This window comes from Lactuca virosa, chromosome 8 (assembly GCF_052849685.1).
Source record: "Lactuca virosa cultivar CGN04683 chromosome 8, Lactuca_virosa_CGN04683_v6, whole genome shotgun sequence".
NCBI lineage: Eukaryota > Viridiplantae > Streptophyta > Magnoliopsida > Asterales > Asteraceae > Lactuca > Lactuca virosa.
Window position 1 is genome coordinate 24149397 of NC_136433.1, and position 14196 is coordinate 24163592.

Genomic DNA, 14196 nt, shown 5'->3' on the forward strand with positions numbered 1-14196 from the left:
CCGTATGACATAAAAAGTGAGTTTACGATAAACTATTTTTTAACCCTAGTGATCTAAATGAAAGTCGTAGTATTCGTTAAACTGAGAATTTTCAAAAAAAGAACGTCCAAATCTGACTTCGTATGAGGTAGTTATGATTTTTCTAAGATTCGGCATAGCAGTACACAGCCCGAAACTCAAAATAACGATCAAGTGATTTTTAGCCGACACAACCTAAACGAAAATCGAAGATCTCATTAATAGTAGTACAACGGTAAAAAGACAGACGAAAACAAACGTCGGATGAAGAAGTTATGAATTTTTAACGGACTTTTCCTGTCCCGGCCCGTTAAAAATATAACTTTAAAAATGAAATCAAAATTAGCCAACAGAGTCTAAACGAAAGTTGTATGGCGTAATTTCACCACGCGTGCATATAAAGAACGTCAAAAACGGAGCTCGTATGCGAAAGATACGAATTTTTGAAGTTTTGGGCACAAACTTCGAGGCTGGTCCAAAGGTGTACGCCCAACGTACTGAAGTACGCCCGGCGTACTCGTGTAAGAGACCCAGAGTCTGTCACCCTCCCTACTCCTTCGCACGAGTGCCACGTGTCGTAGCCTTGACACGTCCGAGTTGATCCCTTCGTACGCCCAACGTACGAAGGCCTACGCCCAGCGAAGAGCCTTGCGAGCCAGTACGCCCGCGTACTCTAAATTTACGCCCAACGTAATGAGGTGCTTCGGACACTATAAATAGGGTGCGAGGCTGCCCGATTTATGGTTACAAAATTTATACTTTCACACCCCCAAATCTCTCTAAAATTACCCTAACACCCCCGAAGCCTAGAAAACGGCCCCGACACCCGAAGGAAGTCCCGACGCTCCAAAGACCCGAGAAAATAATCTTTACAAGTTGAAACTATGCCCGCACAAGGCCCGGTTTTCAACAAAAATCCCCGGTTTCGTCTAAGAAAGTCGTTTTTAGAGGCGAAGTGTTGCCCAAATTATCATTTATTCATTCAGTTATTTCACGGTGAGTTCAATATAGGAACAATTGTATGTTATGTGTTATATGTGCAATGTGATTTCCCGTGTTATTATGATAATGAGCTATACCTTTGACCTCGAAGTGAATGACTAAGCATCACTTGGGTATTGGTATGTAGCCTTTGACCATGAAGTGAATGATTAAGCATCACTTTGGCATTAGCAGAAGGCTAGGCAGGGCTGAAAGCCTATAAATTGCTAGCCAAAATGGTAATTCAGAAATCGTTTATTTTCTATGCCACTTGGGCTGAAGTCTTATTGATGTATATCATGTTGAAATTGTTGTATCTCATTGATTGCAAATCTCTGAATCAGATTATTCGTTGATATGGAAAGTCTGTCACATGATACTCATTTGCCTATGTTGTTCTTTGTCCTTTTTTGCTTCTGTCATATTGATGTGTATATGGCATAACGTTATATTGTAACTGTTATTGAACTCACTAAGCGTCACCCGCTTATCCCTCTCAGTGTTTAATTATTGCAGCTGATAAGCATCCAATATAGTTTTGTACTGGTAGAAGATGTAGAATATATAATATTATAGTTTTTGTATTTTGTGTATAAATTCCTGGGAAGTTATGTAATATATAAAACTCTGTAAAAATTTCTTAATAGTCAGTTTGTATCCAATCTTTTGTAATAAGACCACTAATGTAAATTATAAATATGCATGTAGCAAGTTTTTGGAGTAATAATATTGTAAAGTTTAGAGAAAGGGGTTCTTTCAAGATCCAGCCTCTACCTTTATTCATATATTCCAGAAGGTATAAAGTCTCAACCTTTATGATTCTTTTTGCATAGATATAGATTAGCTAAGGTTTTGGCATGTTTTGGACCCATGGGTTGGCTCTTGTGAGTAAAAGCTGCTCCATAGCTTAGGTTAGCATTACTTGATGTTTTTAAGGTCCTTATTGTATAAAAATCGAATCTTGTTGGATATATTTCAACCAGGCAAGAGTTGTTGACCATTTTATGAAGTTCAGAAGTTATAGTTTGATGTTGGGCTTCATTAAGCCATGCCAAGGCATAAAATCAGGAACTTTATGGTTTTGGGACGTCCATTGGGGCAAGATATGAGTTCTGGACATTTAGTATTAAGTGAATAAGTGCTTAAAATGCTTTTTGGATACCATGTGAGAACGCCCTACATAGGGAGAGAGTACGCAACGCGTAGCGTAAGGCTGACCCGTTTTCTGGTTGGTACCTCTACGCATGGCGTAGAGGAGGGGTACGCATAGCATAACCTCATAAGTTAAGTTTGGTCATTTTTTGGACTCTAAGGCATGTTTTGAAGAGTTAGACCATATAAGGGTAAAATGGTATTTTACCCTTCATATGAGAGATTATGAATTGGACATTTAATTATGAGTTATTTCCCTAAATAGCAATTAGGGTTGGTTTGGATGTGTTCAGTGGGAGGAGTCGTTGTAGCAGCAGCTTGTGTGTGTGTGTGACTTGCTTATCATCGGATTGAGGTGAGTCTCTTCAATGAACTCGTGGGTTGAAGGCACCAATGTTGACACACTGAATTATGTTGTAGGATGCTAGTTGTTTGTGTGATACTTGCATGTTTTGTATATTGGGCGGGGCCCGTTATGCAAGTTAGGGTGATGATCGTTATACTCATTGGGCGAGGACCATTATACAAGTTAGGGTGAGGCCCTTTATACTTACTGTGCGGGGCCCATTATGCGAGTTAGGGTGAGGCATGTTATACTCATTGAGCGAGACCCGTTATGCGAGTAAGGGTGAGGCCCGTTATACTCATTGGGTGGGGCCCGTGTAATACCCAATTTTGAAAGTACTCAGTTGTGGTCTCGGAGGCCAAAGGGTAGGGTGATTCGATCTTTTATGGGTATCGAGTTTATTCGGAAGGTTTTAGGCTTCGGGGTATGACTGAGAGCGTAGGGTTTCCTGCCACCTTTTCGTGGATATAAAGTTCGTCGGAAACGGACTTAAAACGAAGAAGTTATAGCACTTTGAAGTTATTGGCACAAATGGTCCCTAATGGAAATGTTTGGCAAGTAAGTCCCATGCATGCACGTGTCCGGCTTGGTACACCCAACGTAAGCTGGGTTACGCCCATCGTATAAGTGAGAATGGTCGCGGGTGCGGAGAGGCGTACGCCCAACGTACGAGAAGTATGCCCAGCGTACGCTCAAAGACACTAAACCCTAATTTTTGGGCTATGTCACTATAAAAGGAATAATGTGCCTCAGGGGTCAGCCTCGCTCTCATCTTTAGACAGCCACCACGAAACCCTAAACCACCTTTGAGTGTCCTTGGAGCTTTGGAGGCCATTAGAGAGCATTTTGTAGTAGTAAAGCCATTTTCCAAGCAAGTGAAGAGCATAGCAAGGTGGGGGGTCAAAGGAGAAGATATAGATCTGGGGTTATTGCCTCATTTCATAATTTCTTGAGGTATAAAGTCTTGAAGTTGTCTCCTAAATGCTTAGATCTATTATGATGGAGTTTTAGACCTTTTTGGTCCCAAGGATGAAGCTTTATGGTCCAAATCTGATTCCTAGAGTAAGGATTGCTACCCTTGGTGCTAAATAACTCCCTAATCTAGAAAGTTGTCATATGTGGTCTTAATGGGCTCATGCAAGAGTTAAGACCATTTTTATGGAAGTAGAATACCATTTTTGGAGTTTAGACATGTTTGGGACATGTAAAGTCACAAAGTCAGTGACTTTATGGATTCAAACGTTAAGAGGAACTTAGATCTATGATTTGGACCACTGGATAGAAGCATTAAGTGCTTAATAGAAGAAAGGGCTTAACAGGGGAGTACGTTGGGCGTACAAGCTGGTACGCGCAGCGTACAGGCCACCACCCCAGTACGCCGTGCGTACAGCTGAGTACGCCCCGCGTACTCAGTCAGAGTGGGCTTTGTGTTATTGGGCCTCAGATTGGGCCATGCATTGGATTTTAGTTCTTTGGGCCTTAGTGGGCCATCAGAAGTCAGATAATTTGGGCCAAGAATATGTTTGGGCTTAGGGTAAGGCCCATTAGAGGGATTGGACCCAATTTAGCAAATTGGGCCATTATTGGGCTTTTAATGGGCCATTAGTGGACTTAGAAAGATTATATGGGATTGGCCTTTGGATATGGTCCATATTAGAGCAGGGGTAAAATGGTCATTTTACCCTAAGAAGGATTATTGGTTTTGGACTAAGTGTTATTTGGTACTGATAGCTCGGGGAGCCGAAGGAGCAGCAGTTCGGGAATTGCCAGCTAGCAGCAAGAGGTTTATTCGCAGGATTCTACAGTCAGCTTGTGAGGTGAGTCTCCTCACTGTTTGTATGGGTCTACGACCACAATGCTGGCCCATTTAGTTATGTATGGTAGGAAGACATGGGGGTTAGCCATAGGCATTATGTATGAAAGACCAGGAGGTAGCTCTTGGCACCCAGTATGTTATTATGTATGACAGGAAGACCCAGGGGTTAGCCCTAGGCAATATGCATGAAAGACCAGGAGGTGGCTCCTGGAACACTGTATGCTCACTAGCTAAGTATAATAGTATGCATGCTAGTTGTCTTTGTGATACTTGCATGGAAGACCAGGAGGCGGCTCTTGGCACTTGTTTGTAAGACCCAGGGGGTGGCCCCCGGCTTGGCAAGAAAGACCACGTGGCGGCCCATGGCATAACAACAAGACTATGTGCGGCACATAGCACCTTATTTGATATATGATTGTTATGTATGGCTCGCAGTATGTATGACATGTATGGCCCAGTTGATATGTATGGTATGTGGTATTTGGGGAACTCACTAAGCTTCGTGCTTACGGTTTATAGTTTTGGTTTCAGGTACCTTCTGTTTTCAGAAAAGGAGCTCGGTACGATCGCATCGCATTCACCATATTATTCTGCATTATGTGATCTTTGGGATTAGACTCTAATATTTATTTTAAATGAAACGTTTTCAATGTTCGGAACAAAGTTGTTAAGTGTTTTCTATTATATAAAAATGAAATTTTTGGTCTTGAATTTTGGATGTTACAGCTCGCTACTTGTATGGTATGTTGTATTTTGAGGAACTCACTTAGCTTTGTGCTTACAGCTTATGTTTAAATGTTTTTCAGGTACTTCTGGTTCGGAAGGGAAGGGTCCGGCATGATCACATCGCATCCACCGATGTTTGGTATTTATGATTTTCGGATTGTACTCTAATAGCTATTTTCCACGATGTTATACTTTTAATGGTCTTGGTTTATTTAAAAACAAAGTTTTTTATCTAGTATTTTTGGGATGTTACTGTTGGATTAATGTCTAAGTCCATAACTATAATTGGTAAGACTTGACCCGACCCGGCATGGTCCATTTGGGTTGCATGACATCATGCATTTGGATAGACTAAAATGAGAGAAATAACACTTAAGGTTTATTAATATATTATAAGTTCTAATATATTAATAAGGTTATTTAGTTAGTATTGATCAAGAATTAATTTAGAATTAATTAAGTGATCAAAAGGAGACTAATTAAATATATGGGTTGATTGTGTAAATCATTCATTCTTTTATATGTGGGCTTGTGATCCAAGATTCCTTATGTTGGACTAAGTCCATGGGGTGACCCATGGATACTCCATGGAGGTTAAAATCCATGGAGCATAAGGAAGGGGTAAAGTTATGAGTTACATGGTGTAACCCTAATAGCCACCATATAAAAGAATCCCATGGCTCAAGAAATCGGTGACTATGTGTGTGAGGAAAAAAGGGCTAGCCGATTTTATGAAGTGTTCCAATTTCTCTCAAGTCATTCCATGTGCATTTGATGTTGTGTGAACCATTTGAGGTGTCACACTTGGGGCACTAGGCACTCAAGCTTCATGAAGACATTCTACATCAAAGAGGCATGTAATTCTAACTTGAGATATTCATTTGAATCAGTGTTATTATGCTAGTTAGGATGAATACCTTGGAAAGTTCATATTTGCATGTATAATAGAGAAAACATAGATCCAAGGTATTTAGGGTTGCATGTACACTTAGGAGTGTTAGAATGCTCAAAACCCAACAGTGGTATCAGAGCCTAGGCTTGTTTTCAATTATACTTGATGCAAATTGCTGAAAAATGCTGAAAAAGTCGAATTTCGGGCATTCTGGGCACTGGACTCGCCGAGTCCATGAAGAAAATCATCCTACTCGTCGAGTATGTTCATACACCCGATGAGTAGGATCCCCTGTCAGCATATCTTCGAGTTTTTTGGCTAGAAATGGACTAGGAACATTACCATAAGCTGTTTTTGAACCTATAAACCTGTTTTTGATGTGGTAATGTTCATTCTAATCCAATTTCAAAGATAATTGTTAATAGATTCATGTTTTGTATTAGTTTAATGGTTAGTCTAATTACATGAAAAAGTTTGATTAAATTATCTTGTTCTTATGAGTTGCTTAGATTAATAGAAAAATTATTAGAAATTGTTGTTTTCAATCCATTTTAATCTAAGAGATGATTCTAAAATGTGTTTGTGTAACTTGTCCTCAAGTTACATGAAAAGTCACATTAAAGTTTCTTAAAACTCATAAAAGTTGGCAAAGGTTACAAAATGAAGAGTCTTGTCTTCATTGAATGGTTTTATGACTCCATAACTTGTCCTCAAGTTATGGAGGTTCAGGAGTCACTTCATTAAGTAATAAAATGTGTAACCTTAATTAGTTCCATAAGTTACAAAAATAAAGAAAAGTTACATTCTTTCATTAGTTTAAAGTCTTCCATAACTTGTCCTCAAGTTATGGAACTTGAAGAGTTTTTTAATTAAAACTACTTTAAACACATAAGTTATGGAATTAATTAGTTTTGAATAGTTTCAAAACTTGCCCTCAAGTTTTGGAATTTGAAAAGTTTTCTCTTATGAATACTTTAATTCTAAGTTAAGCCCTTAGAATTTTAAAAGTTAAAATTCAACCCTTATACTTTATAATATTATAAGTTGATAATATATATATATATATATATATATATATATATATATGTATGTATAAGAGAAAGTCAGTCTTACCGTTAGTAGGCCTCATTCACGAAGCCGGTCTATAAGGGGGGTATAAGGTTACTGCCTATAAAATGGCAGTTTAATGGGTGTCCACTCTCACCCACCGCTTCCTTGACTGGTGGAGGGTCGTTAGCCGAACGGGTAGGACAAGGACTATAATTCTCCCTTCATTAAAAGCATTAATGATAAATACTAAGTAACTAAACATTTATAAATTCCCAATCTTAGTTACTTAGGAAAATGTGAATTTGGTGCTAACCCATGAAATTACACTTTGCACTTTGTTTAAGTCGGTTAGTGGAGCGTGTGTGGTTAACCGGCACACTAACTCGTATTTAACAAGGTAGGCAAAGGGTAGCTTAATGTTTATCATAGTATCGATGGAGCGTGTGTGGTTAACCGACACATCGATTGAGGGGTAAACACTTAAGGGTACCAAGTATATTTTCATGGTTATTCACACCTTGTTTTGTGATCCTCGGCATCCCAGTCACAAAACCTGAAGGGCACACTCGAGATTGAAACATGCCATTGAACAGTTCAATGAATCTCAAAAGAATCTAGGAGTTTCAAAACCAATTAAAACCTAATAATACATTTCGTTTATCTTGGTGGAAATTGGTGAATCGTCATTCACCTACCTTCAAATATTTTATAGCTTGGATTACGACATCCCTCTTCCAAGTTATAAAAGTATTGTGTTGGGTCCTAGCCTTAATATTTCATATTGGGTGTTATATTAAGGACTTTAAATCAACTATCTTGAATATCTCCCAAAAGATGATCTTCCCAAATCTCTTGAAACAACTTTTCCTAAAATGAAGATGATGTCCCATGGAAATCATACTTCTTTCACCTCCTCCAATTATTCTCCCTAACCCACAAGTTCCTGAAAAGTTTAAGGTCACTCAAGCCCTATTGGCAAGCAAAGGTCTATGTGTGATCACATCTTGGAGATGTAGTCACATATTGACAAACCGGGAGAGTTGGGTGTCAAAGTCTAGAGGAAGCTGATGATCAATCACTTTCTAAGTCACATAGTGAGTTCCTTTGGGACTCCTATGAAACAGACTATGACAAGACCCTTAATGATCTTATCTATTTGCTAAGATCAACTTCCTAAAACTTTATGGACATTGACAATGATGACATTGGATATCCAGTAAAGCTCTCTCTTCCCAATGGAAAGGGATCTGCCATAGTCAACTCGGTTGACCAAATGGTAAAGAGAAAGGCTAAGTCTGAGATAGTCCCATTATCAAGGGTCCATTGCCAAAGAAAGGGGCATTGGTTGCGAAGCTGCCAAATTTACCTAAGGATGTTAAAGTCAATAAGTTTGACTCTACTTCAGGTAAAGTCCACTATCTAACTTTGCTAAGTTTCTATTATGAGATTCTTGATACATGATGTGACTGGGTCACATGGTGATGTTTTAAGAATTAAAGAAAAAGTGAAGAAACTTAAAGAAAGAATATGCTGAATCTGATCGCGTAGATGGATTTCTATCACATAGTTTGAAGATCGGATTCTTGAGCTACTTCTTAGGAGTTATGATATTTTGCTTAGGAATAGATAACAACAAGTTTTCATATGGATTGTAAGAGTGAGTTTTTCCGCATAGTTTTAAAATAAAAGGTAAATCTTTTGATTTTATTTATTTTAAAATATCCTTACAATGGCATTTGTGAAAAACTGTGTTGCTTATAAGATTCCATTAAGAGCAAGAGTGGAAATATGAATTTGATTCTTTCATTTGTGGTAGTGTCTAAATTTACCAAATAAGGAAATATTCTCATCACCCAAGTTTCAATTGGACCGAAACTTGGAATCATGCAATTTGTAGAGCATGATGAATGAGAACCTTTAAGCATTGGATAAATTAAGACTAACTACTTGTTCACATGGATGTGTGAGTCAAGTAACGGACTAAGGGATCGAGTACACATTCTTGTGCACTGATTAAGTCCACCACAAAAGATCGATAAGACTATTCGTCATGATTTACTAAAGTTTACTAAATATGGTTATACTTATAGGCTTAAGTATAATTCTGAAGCATTGAAAAAAAATTTAGTGTATGGCGGAACGAATGAGAAGAATCAAATTAGGCAGAAAGATAAAAGTTTCTCAAATCTGAAAAGATGGGAGAGTACTTTAGTATCATGTTATATAATCATCTTAATGATTAAGAGACCTTATCACAATTCATCCTCTAAGTGCATTCTGGTAGCTAAGAAGAGGAGTTATGAATTGTTGAAGTGGTTAAATCAAGAAGATGAGTCATATTTCATTCCAAAACAATTCTTAGAGTCATACTCCAAGATTGTAACTTGAGTGACATGTCTTAAAGAAGGTTTAAAAACACTTGTCAAATGTAAGAGTAAAAGGTTTCTACTCTTGTACATTTGAAATTGGTAAGTTGTGATGTTTTGGATAAAACAAAGACCAACTAAGGCCAATTGTGTGAAGTGTTTGTCTTGATTAGAATCCCAACTATCTCTTGAATATTTGACAAGAGAGTCTTATATGTCAAGAGGACAGTGGGAGTCTTAAAAGGTCTTGAAAGTCTCAAGAACTAATCAAGAATCAAAACCTGAGGTTCTTCACTAGCACACGACTTGAGGTTTATAACCTATCGTGTTGACATATTATGTGCCCATTCCAGTTAAAGTTGTCTTTGCATAGGAGTTCTGGAAGTTCTCAATTGGTTGCATAACAACTTGGAAGCAATGGCAGGCCCTGTACTGCCAGGTGGCAAAAAGTGAAGATTGCACAAGTTCAATCCATATCAGTTTGGATTTGTCACTAACCTAGTCTTGTGATTGTGGTCTTGACAAATTCTCGTGGACAAGAACACATACACCATAAAATCTAAGGGTCATAAGGTTTCTCTCCGATTCATGAAAATGATGGTGAGGAAACACTTCCACCAAGTAGATTTGAAGCAGATGGAAAAAGGTCTAAACAATTGAGACTATGATTACGACATCCCTTTTCATAGTTCTTAAAATTGTTTAGACACACAAGTGTGTTATCTAAGGCAAGGTGTATGATTTTGATAAAGTTTTATCAAAGCAATCTAGTATCAGAAATCTAAACTTTGGTAAGAAAGTCAATAAAGTATTGTTTTTCTAGAAGTTCAGCTGATTTCTGAGTACATGTCAAAGCTAGTGGGAGCATAAGTGTTATGCTAGTAATCATCGTGTTAGTGGGAGCATGATAATTATGATAAAGGTTGCAAGTTAGCAATGTTAATTATAGAAAACAAAAGGTTTCAATTGGGAAAAAGTTGTTTTGCTATAATTAAGGGAGAGGAAATTATACTTCATCTCAAATCTAAAAGTTTAGATTGAGGTTTTAAATCGTATTTAGTCAAGGATATATATATGAATTTCATGTTGGAATGGCTCAACATAAGGAAATTCTATATATGGGTCCATTATTTGCGTTCTAAAATTCGATTATGATTACGGCATCCCTTTTCATAATCTGAATTATGAGAACTTGGCAAATTGAAATGGAAATATTATAGCAAAAGATTGGTTTAGTCTTTATGTGAGACATCATGAATCGTGTCCTATATGCTTCAGATATAGGATCGATTACATGTGCTATATTCATCCTTTCTAAAATTTTCCAAATGTCTGGGGCATTAAGAAGGGAAAAGGTCTAGAACTGGATATGACTAAAAGGATTAAGCAATTGTCGAGGACAATCTAAGGTTTACCAAAGATTGGTTGCTCAAGGACAGTTGGAAGTATAGTGTTAATTCTGGAAGGACCATATTGACATAATCTGTAAGGAGGCAACTCTTGTTCAGAAGTGATAGTCAAAATGGAATATGGAAATGTTTCAAAGTTAGAAATTATTCAATCTGTGTAAGATTAGGAAACTTAATGCAAGAAGGATGTTTCCAAGGAGTTGATCTCCTTGGAATGCTCTCTAATGTTTGTTGTCAAGTCCTTGTGACTTTGTGCATAATCATTACAAGAGGATCAATGCATATAAGTTTAGAATCTAACAGATTTCAGTAAATGGCATGAATTTGGAATTCTTGCATTTGCAGTAAGGATTTGGGACTGTGAAAAGAGAATCATTGAAGTTATGTTCAATTGATCTATTTCACAAAGTAAAGATCATAGACAAACATAGTATGCATACTTGGTGTATGGCATGACTAGTGTTTAGAAAACATAGTGTACATGCTTGGAGCATGGGACAACTATTGTTTTAATTCAAGTATAAAGTTGATAGTTTGAAAGAGTATACAATGAATAATGTGTAATCATATGGTGATAAATAAAAGGTGTTTTATTTATATTCATAAGTTCTGAGACCATATTGGATTCGATTATTATTGTGCTTCACTTTGCACGTTTTGACTTCCAGAATAACTAGGTCATTCTTCCTGAATGATTAAGTTATTCAAACGATCCACAGTCGGTCATATGTTGGAAGTAGATATGAATCAAGACTGTCATGGGTTGGGCTTGTAGAGGTCTAAGATGTGGGACAAGGTGGTGCTACAACACTCATGAGTGCTCATAAGTTCTGAGTATTGGATTCAACCCGCGCTCATTGGAATCACTTCATGGATTTTATCACGAGTGATCATGAGACGATAATATCTTATATTCCTCAAACCTAGAGATATGAGTTGTTACTATGAGTTAGTTATACATTGATTGCACGAAAACGCATTGGTTACTCGATGTTATAAAACGTGCCTTTGTGTATGATTCAACAAGTAGTAGAACAAGCCATATGAGTCGAAGTTTATCCATTCCTTTTACCTTCGGGATAAAAGTGATATCTGTGGGGCCCTCGATGGTTTGGTGATGACAAATGTAAGTGCTCGGCCAGGCCTGGACTGATTTGATTTGTTCAATTAGTCAGTCGTCATAAATCGGAAATCGGGAAACAACAAATGGACAGAGAGAATGATTATAATCCATGTCTCCGTCCATATGATATCTAGAATGGAGGAATATATGATCCCTTATCTAATGGACAAGTCATTGACAAATGTCAGAGATCATCGACAAGGTCAGAGTTCGACAGAAGCTTTTGAGAGCTACGATTGCCAGTCGGTTCTTGAAGTCGTACGCAATAATAGTTTTAGACTTATCCAAGTGAGAGACTGTTGGATTAATGTCTAAGTCCATAACTATAATTGGTAAGACTTGACCCGACCCGGCATGGTCCATTTGGATTGCATGGCATCATGCATTTGGATAGACTAAAATGAGAGAAATAACACTTAAGGTTTATTAAAATATTATAAGTTCTAATATATTAGTAAGGTTATTTAATTAGTATTGATCAAGAATTAATTTAGAATTAATTAAGTGATCAAAAGAGACTAATTAAATATATGGGTTGATTGTGTAAATCATTCATTCTTTTATATGTGGGCTTGTGATCCAAGATTCCTTATGTTGGACTAAGTCCATGGGGTGATCCATGGATACTCCATGGAGGTTAAAATCCATGGAGCATAAGGAAGGGGTAAAGTTATGAGTTACATGGTGTAACCCTAATAGCCACCATATAAAAGAATCCCATGGCTCAAGAAATCGGTGACTATGTGTGTGAGGAAAAAATGGCTAGCCGATTTTATGAAGTGTTCCAATTTCTCTCAAGTCATTCCATGTGCATTTGATGTTGTGTGAACCATTTGAGGTGTCACACTTGGGGCACTAGGCACTCAAGCTTCATGAAGACATTCTACATCAAAGAGGTATGTAATTCTAACTTGAGATATTCATTTGAATCAGTGTTATTATGCTAGTTAGGATGAATACCTTGGAAAGTTCATATTTGCATGTATAATAGAGAAAACATAGATCCAAGGTATTTAGGGTTGCATGTACACTTAGGAGTGTTAGAATGCTCAAAACCCAACAGTTACAAGTTGGTATTAGAGTCTTGGTTTGAGGGATTCGGGCACACTCTTTGGTGTGTATGAACTCAGACCGATGAATTGCTAAAAAGAAAAACATTTGTTCAAAGAGGGTTTTATAAAATGGGGTGTGATGCGTGCAATCGACCGAGCTTAAGTAAGTATTCTCGAAATACCCATACATGTTTATTTGATTTTGTAAGATCTTGATCCAGGTAATTTACATCTTTAACCCCTTGTATGAGAATTGTTTGCAAAGTTGGTCCCTTTAGCCTTTAAATGAAACGCATGGGTTTTATCAGGTACGATGGGCATACGCTATGTACGCTGGGCGTACGTGATTGATGCCCAAACTCTAATTTTTAGGGTTTGGACCATATTTAACTAGCATTAACTCCCCAAGACCGCTTCCCTCATCAACCTCCAACCCCATTTTGTATCTTGCAAACCCTAATCCACATTTGTGAGCATTTTGTGCCTTAGAGTGTGTTGTTCGTGTTCTTGAAGGATGAAAAAGGAAGTGGACTCACCTTATAAGCTCAAGACCTCTTTGGATCCAAAAGCATCTTGCCCTTAAGCTTCCTTTAGATGTATAAAACTATGAACTTGTTGGTTATTTCATTATATCTTGCTACATGTGGAGTTTTGTGCTTATTAGCCCCATAATCTTGATCCATTTTAGTATAAGCTACTCCAAACCAAATGAGTTGTTCGTTTGGACGTTTTAGAGTGACTAGAATGATAAAAATGTGATATTAGCCCTTCTAGTCCTTCCATGAAAAGGTTACGGTGTCTTAATGGGTTAAGAAGTTAGGGTTTTAAGATTTGGACCCTTAATAGCCATGCAATATCATAAAATTGGAAACTTTATGGTTTAGAACACTATTTAAGACTAGATCCAGGTTTTGGACGAAAGGACTTAAGGAAATAAGCACTTAATGGGAAAGATGCCATCTGGCCGAGTCCGTTGGGCGTACTTCTAAGTACGTTGTGCGTACTCCATTAGGAGCCCGTTTCTGGATGGTGAGTAGTGAGTACACCATGCTTACATGATGAGTACACTGCGCGTACTCAACCTGAGTTGACTCGGTTGACTTTTGACCTTTGACTTTGACTAGGATTTGACCTAGGGGTATTTTGGGTATTTTTAGTTGTAGTTGAGTTGGTCACTATTTGATGTATAAGTGACTGGTAGAGATGATATTCAGAGTAGTGTCCTGTTCATTTATCTTTCCAAACTGAGATGTGAGTTCTTCCTC